This window comes from Colobus angolensis, unplaced genomic scaffold (genome assembly GCF_000951035.1).
Source record: "Colobus angolensis palliatus isolate OR3802 unplaced genomic scaffold, Cang.pa_1.0 Scaffold10, whole genome shotgun sequence".
Taxonomy (NCBI): Eukaryota; Metazoa; Chordata; class Mammalia; order Primates; family Cercopithecidae; genus Colobus; species Colobus angolensis.
The window spans coordinates 19,703,902-19,711,368 of record NW_012110919.1 but is presented as its reverse complement, the minus strand read 5'-3'; the positions used below and the strand labels follow the sequence as shown (position 1 = coordinate 19,711,368).

The 7,467-nt window shown below is 46.9% G+C and overlaps 1 long non-coding RNA gene across 1 annotated transcript in view; it reads left to right on the top strand.

Moving 5' to 3' along the window:
* LOC105507307 overlaps positions 1–6,809 on the top strand; it is a 14,304-nt gene extending 7,495 nt beyond the window's left edge. Inside the window, exons 3-4 of the long non-coding RNA XR_001001076.1 lie at positions 4,492–4,553; positions 6,650–6,809. This is a non-coding gene — a long non-coding RNA (uncharacterized LOC105507307). The remainder of the gene's footprint in view (positions 1–4,491; positions 4,554–6,649) is intronic.
* Positions 6,810–7,467: the final 658 nt, after the last annotated feature.

The window sequence follows — 7,467 nt, the reverse complement described above, 5'->3', positions numbered from 1 at the left end:
AACCTGGGAGGCAGAAGTTGCAGTGAGCTGAGATTGCACCACTGCACTCCAGCCTGGGCAACAGAGCAAGACTCCATCTAAAAAAACCCAAAAAACAAAAAACAGGAATCGACTTGCAAGAAGGAAAGAGGAGGGAATTTACCAGCTAGGGGCTTGGAAACACCTACCTCATTTGGTAGTATATCATAATTACAGATTTTTACTGACCCCTGAGTAGAATCAAAGACCACCTCCAAGATTTGCTTTTTTGTCAGCAGGGGAGAAGGTGCCTCGACATTCAGAGGCAGGGAAGATGAGGCATCACTCTGCCCAGTAGAGGGAGGGAAGCGGATCTTGTAGTAAACTCCCAAAAGGCGATTTGAAAGCGAAACTGATCTCATCCGTCTCAAAGATGTAGCCAAAGGCAGAAATACGAACGCATATACAAAGATACACAGATACACTGAGGCAGACACACAAAGACATTCCAGTGTGTGCACACACGCACATCCAGGCACACACAGTCTCACCCACGAAGATACAGCAACACTCACTTCCGCTGCGTGTGTGATTCATCTCCCCAAGGCTAGGAGGAGACGCTGAAAGGACCCGGGGGTCCCATGGGGACCATGAACGAGGCCTGTAGTGTATAAATCTGGGGTCAGCAGCAGAACAGGCCCAACCACCCTCATTTCTTTCTCTCTGGTGCCCTATAAATATCTCCTGGTTCCTGCCCCACCTCCTGGCAGCAATCCTTACTGCCATCTCTCCCAGCTTGTTAGATTTAGGTGCTGGAGTGATTTGTTTCTTTTCTCCAAATCAGCAGAAGCTGCCTGACAGGGGCAAATTCACCATTCAGGGAGCCTGTAGAATCAATATTGCTTTCTCCTTCACTGAGAGGGAAAGTGGGATTTTTAGGGAATCAGCCATGGTTGGTTTGACTTGATCCCTTTGGCCTCGCAGAGCAAGAGAAAGGGATTTCTGACACAGGGTAGGACTGACCCCACTCCTCAGTTCAGTGTGGACTGCTGAGCCTCTGCTGTGGTTACTCTTGCACCCAGGGCCTTGGGTCCTGGGGTCAAGAAATTTAAAGAGAAACCAGTTGGTAGACGACTTGGAGACTTCACACATCCTGTGGCGTCCCTGGTGCCAGGAGGTCTCCAGGGTCGTGGGCAAGAGCATCAGCTCTGCACTCAGCCTGTCTGGGTCTAAATCTCAGCTCAGCTGGTAAGAGGCTCTATGACTTTGAGCTCATTACAGAATTTCTCGGAGCCTCAGTTTCCCCATCTTTAAAACGGGGATAACAATGGTAGTTCCCTCATGGGACTGTCATGGATACACACCATGTAAAATATTTTAGTACACGGTCACACCCTGGGAGACAGAGTTCCAGAAGTTGTGGCTGCAAGGGTCAGGTAAGAGACACAAACCTGACTCAAAGAGGAGCATTCATGAAGATGTCACAGCTGCAAAGAGAAAATGAATGCCAGGTCCCCACTCACCTTGTTAGAGGCCCTGGCTGTTCTGAATATGCCATAGCCAGACTCAGTGGGGGCCCACACTGAGCTACAGACAACGCTGGCTATGGTGGTGTTGATGGAGGGGTGAGACTGGCCTCAGGGCCTGCTGACTGTTCCTTGGGTGTCTGGGGCCTGGGCATGGATGTTAGCTTAAGAAGCACACACTGATCTCCCTTCCTCCACACCACCCCATCCTCCCTGCCTTTCTTCTCAGAGCCTCATTGAGCACCTACTATATTCCAAGTGCTTGAACAAAGTAAACCTGGCCTCTGCCCTGATGGTGTGTGCCTCATAGTCTGGGAAGATAGTCAATCAACAAATAAGCAGAAAGGTGAGCAAGATGATTCCTGATGGTGGTAAGGCCTCTTCAAAGAGGCGACATCTGAGTTGAGATGTAAGGAGGAGAAGAAGCTGGCTGTGCAGACACCTGGAGCCCATTTCCACAGCGAGTGGGAATGGCAATTGCAAAGGCCGTGGAAAGCAGGAGAGAGCTGGGAGTTTTGGTGTTTTTGTTGTTGCTGTTTTGGGACAGGGTCTCACTCTGTCATCCAAACTGGAGTGCAGTGGCACAATCAGCTCACTAGAACCTCGAACTCCTGAGCTCAGGTGATCCTCCCGCCTCAGCCTTCTGAGTAGCTGGGCCCCAGATGCATGCCACCACACCTGGCTCATTTAAAAAAAATTTTTTTAGAGATGGGGTCTTGTTATGTTGCCGAGGCTGCTCTTGAACTCCTGGCCTCAAGCAATTCTTCCACCTTGGCCTCCCAAAATGCTGGGATCATAGCTGTGTCCAGCCCAGAGTCTTAAGTTTCATGGGGACAGAAAGAGGAACAGGGTAAGAGAAGGAGAGGGGTTGCTGCAGGAGATGAGGTTGGAAGCGTGAAGAGATGGTGTCCTGCCTCATCGACCAGGGTGAGAAATGGAGGTTTTATTTTAAGTGCAGCCAGAAGTCATTTGCTAGAGGCTCCAAGCTGAGGAGAAAGACACGATTCAGTTTTTATTTTAAGAGGAAGGCTCCAGCTGCTACATGCAAAGACCTGTGGAGGGGCAAGATGGGAGCTGGGAAGGCGGAGAGGAGGTGGCTGCAGGAACCCTGGTGCCTTGGACAGAGGTGACTGGAGTAGAAAGGAAAAACTGAATTCTCAATAGAATTTGAAGGAAGAGCCAACAGGACTTGCTGACAGATTGAATTGAACTGGGTTAAGGGTGACAGATTTGAACTTGTCTGTCTCAATTTAGGCCTGATTCTATTTTCATATTAACCTTCTTGTGATGATTAATAGGATCGCTCCTTGGGATTCTGGAGGGCAGGTGGAATGAACTGCAATGGAGACTCACTTCTTCCTCAACCCACAATAAAGGGATGTCAGAGAGCTGGGTTGTAGCCCCTTCTGTGCTACCAACTTGATGAGTGGTGTTGGCTAAATCGCACCACTCCCTCGCCCCTCATCCTGGCTCCAGTGTCCTCACTATGAAATGTGCATGGTCATAGTGTCTTCACAGAGGGAGGGGCTGAGGAGAGCTGGACTTAATGCACCGTAAATGTCCAGAGAGTAGAAAGCAGTGACAAAGAAGTGCATGTGGTAGGGTTGTACTGGGAAGTGTCTCTTTGCTGGCTGATCATTCCCCTCCCCTCTCTCTCCTCCTTTCCCCTCCCCTCCCCTCCCTTCCTCTGTCTTTCCCTTCCTTTCCCTTCCTCTCCCCCACCTCCCCTCTCCTTCCCTCCCCTTCTTTCCCCTCTTCTGCTCTCCCCCTGCCTTTCTTCCCCCACCTTGGTTCTGAGGACCCTTCTCTCCTTCACCAGATGGTACCGACACAGAGCCAAGGATGAAAGCACGCAGATGCATTCTGCCCACTCCCGATGCCTGGTCTCTGAGAAGTGATGAGACTGGGGCTGGGGAAAAAGGAGGTTGATCTGGAAGACCATTCTGAGCAGGGAAGGATGGTGTGGAGGCCTTTGCGAAGTGGGAGGGGAATGGGGAGGGCTTCCATCATGAGTGCAGAGGAGAAGGGCAGGGACTGAGTAGTGAACTGCCCTGGAGGGCACCTGCCTTCTGACCTGTCATTTGTGAACAAACCACCATCCAACCATCCTGCCAACTCTCCAGCCCCATGAAGAGAAGGTGAAGGGCTTGGATACTTGTAGGGAGAGGGAGAGAAGGGGTAATCTTTTTCCCTAACCAGTGAGGAACGGACCAGGGCCACTGGGAATTTTCCCATGAGCTGGGGTAGAAAGGGACCGTCTGTTACTGTTAGATGTCTAGACCCAGCTGTCCCACCTGGGGAGTCTTGTCTTTAGACATCCATGAAAGTACAGTGATGTCAAAGGATGTTTAATGAGTCTCCCCAAATAGGATGTTAGAAGACATCCTGTTTATCAGTCTGAGACTTGTTGAATAAATTACATTATAGCCATACTGTGGAATATCACACAGCTATGAAAAAGGACAAGCTCAATCTCTGTGTCACCCTGAAGGGAGATTCTTAATACACAAGTGAAAAAGATGAGTTGTAGAATCATGTATATCTCTCTCTCTCTCTACACACACACACACACACACACACACACACACACACACACACACACACACATACATACATATATTTTTTGGTAAGTTAGACATAGAGGGCCAGGTGTGGTGGCTCATGCCTGTAGTCCCAGCACTTTGGGAGGCTGAGGTGGGCAGATCACTTGAGCCCAGAAGTTCGAGACTAGCTTGGGCACCATGATGAAATCCTGTTTCTACAAAAAATACAAAAATTAGCCAGTCTCATAAGTCTCCAAATAAATAAATAAATAGAAAAGCATTTTTTAAAAAAGGCATAGGGAAGGGAACTCTACAATAATCTACTAACATTGCTAACGACAGGGGTTGGAGTTAGAGTGGAGTGGGGGAGATTATTGATTTTTTACTTTGTTATTTAGCATATTGCAATGCATGTTACTTCCATAATTAAGAAAATCTAATACACATTTTTATAAAAGTTCAAGGTGTCCTCAGATATGTTCAAGCCCAAAAGAATCTTATACTAAGCCCCAGTCACTGGCCCCTGGTAAGTATTTGCAAAAAATGTTGGATGAATGATGAAAAGAGGAAGAATGAAATGTTTAGCTCAATATCTCATTTCTTGGATGGTTTGTAAAGCTTTCAATAAAACAGGAGCCTTGAGGCAGCTGGTCATTAATGAATAACTCATCATCAGAGGTCTGGATTGAATATTAAAGCAGTCCCAGCAGTCAACTGAGCCCCTTGTTAACCATGGTCCCTGCTGCAGCTAGTCTAGGTCCAGGCTCATATTCTAGCCGACAGCTTGGAGAGGAGTGATCATCACATTTCCTCACGTAACCATCCTCATTTTTAGGGTTGACAGTTCTGCTGCTGCAGTGACAGGGAGGTGGGTGGGTGAGTCCTTTGGGTGTTGCTGGGATGTTCAGTCCCGGGGCTGTGACTGGGGAGAGTGATGTCACCCTTGATGAATTTCTGAAGACTCAGGTAGAACGGCTCACTATGATGAAAACCTCTTATAAGTAGGTTTTTCTTTCTTTTTAGTAAACAGGTTGCTCATTACTCTTCGACAGCTCTGACCTTGGCTGCAGAGTGGGTGCTGGGTGTTGGGATGGGGTAGGTGGAGGGGCATGCATAGGTCCTTCTTATCCCATGTCTTGTCTGATTTTTCTTCAGTCTCCTCCTCCTCACTTTCGGAGCAGAGAGTCCTCATGCACCATTGGGACTCTCCATCCCCTTCCCTGTCTGTCAGTGTCTTGCTGAGCCAGGCAGACTCCTCGCTCTCTAAAGTGACAGTTCATTTTCAGATTCCCTGTTCACGTTTCTGTTTTGCAGGTGACAGAGACCAGTGTGTTATTCCTCTTAAGCAGTGTAGCAGGAGCCTCTGGGAATGAAACATTTAGCCAAATGACTGACTCTAATAGAGAATTTTCAGGTATTTTGGTAGACGAAGGGATAGAATAATTTAGGGCTAGGTCCAAGTTTTATTGCTAAATAACATTTCCCACCCTCCCCTCCCCCTGCAGTTTTTTGTTGGAGACAGAGTCTCACTCTGTCACCCAGGCTGGAGTGCAGTGGTGTGATCACAGCTCACTGTAGGCTTGACCTCCTGGGTTCAGGTCATCCTCCCACCTCAGCCTCCCAAGTAGCTGGGACCACAGATGTGCACCACCATGCCCGGCTATTTTTGTTTCGTTTTGTTTTGTTTTGTAGAGACAGGGTCTCACCATGTTGCTCAGGCTGGTCTTGAATTCCTGGGCTCAAGCGATCTTCCCCGCTTTGGCCTCCCAAAGTGCTGGGATTACAGGTGTGAGCCACCATGCCTGACCCATTTTCCCCCTTTTTATAAAGGCGATATGTGTTCGATTCATACCACTTGCAAAACGCAGAAAGACACAAAGAAAATTTAACAGCACATTCCTCCATAATCCCTCTAGTCAAAGTGACTCATCATAGCAGATACACACACAGAGTAAATATATATTTACAAAAGTATACTTTGCATATTCTTCTGTAGCCATTTCTTTTCACTTAGCAATATATTGTGAGTATAGTCCCATAACTATAAATATTCATCTATACCATGAGTTTTTTCCAATTGGAAAAATTTCAAACAACACAAAACATAAAAAACAATAAATATCTCTATTATTGCAATCCTCAGGGATAGCCATTATCACTTTAAAAATATTCTCTTGCCTTTCTTTTCTATGCATGTTCACACTAGAATCTAATCCCTATACAGATGCTCCTCGATTTACAATACGGATGTGACCCCATTGTGAGTCAAGGAATGTGCTGAATGCCTATTGCTTTCTCGCCATGATAAAGTGAAAAAATCAAACCATAAGTTGGGGACTGTCTGTAGTGTCCTGACTTACTTTACCTACCCCTGTGTCCTCAGCACCTAGAAGGTCTGGGATGTAAATATTGTTGAATGAATGCAAAATTATAAATGCATATTTAGTAAATATTAATGCAAAATTATAAATGCGTAGTTAGTAAATATTGTTGAATGAATACAAAATTATAAATGCATATTTAGTAGGGTTCCTGGAGTAGAATATGCTTCTCCATTTTTTTCCCCAAAGCTTGGAAAACCCTCATTTGAAATGTTACATGTATTTTCCTCTTTCTGGGAAGGGGACTGGAGTTTACCTTTGAGCAGGACCATCCCTTGATTCTGGGTGTGAGCACTTGGTGAGAAGAAAATAAGCAAAATAACTCTCCACGGTTCTTGGGGATGCCCTGAAAGCTCAAATACTGAAGCTGCAGATGGAGCAGTTAAGTATTCTAAAGGGAACCTAAAGCAAACTGTGTGTGTTGGTAGAATGTGCCCCTGCAGGGTTGGAGCAAAATCTGTTTCTAAACTTAGAGTTTGGCTGCCCCAGGCCTGAATGCACTTGTTTGCTCTTGGGAGACAGGGTGTGCATTCTCATCCAAGCATTTGCTTGCTGGAGTTCAGGATTGAGGACCAGATGGTGACAGAAGGGATATGCAGGCTTGCTCTTGCTCTCACCTGAGGCTAGAGAGAAGTGCCACGTCTGGTAAGGAGTACCTGGTCTCCAGGGTTGGTCTCCCTCCCGGTAGTAATGTACCGAATCCAATGAGCAGACTTGGACTTGGCCTCCTGGCCTATGTGGTTGTCTTGTTTGGACTGTGGGGTGATGGTGGGATGTCCTTTGGAGGAGAGATGTTCCCATGTTTCTCCAGAGGGTATTGTTGGTCTACTACAGAGGAAGCCTTATTCCCCATTTCTCTTTTCAGGGGAGCTGGGTGGGAACTTGGAGGTGTGGCAATATTCCCAGAACATCCTCCGTGCAGGGTGAGTGTTTAGGCAGGAAGTTCCAAGTAAAGCGCTTGAATGTTGAGTCTTAGCAACCACTCTTTGCAATAATTTTAAATTAATCTTCACGGTACTATATCTCTCCTCTTATTCTGTTGTCTGTAGTAGCACCGAC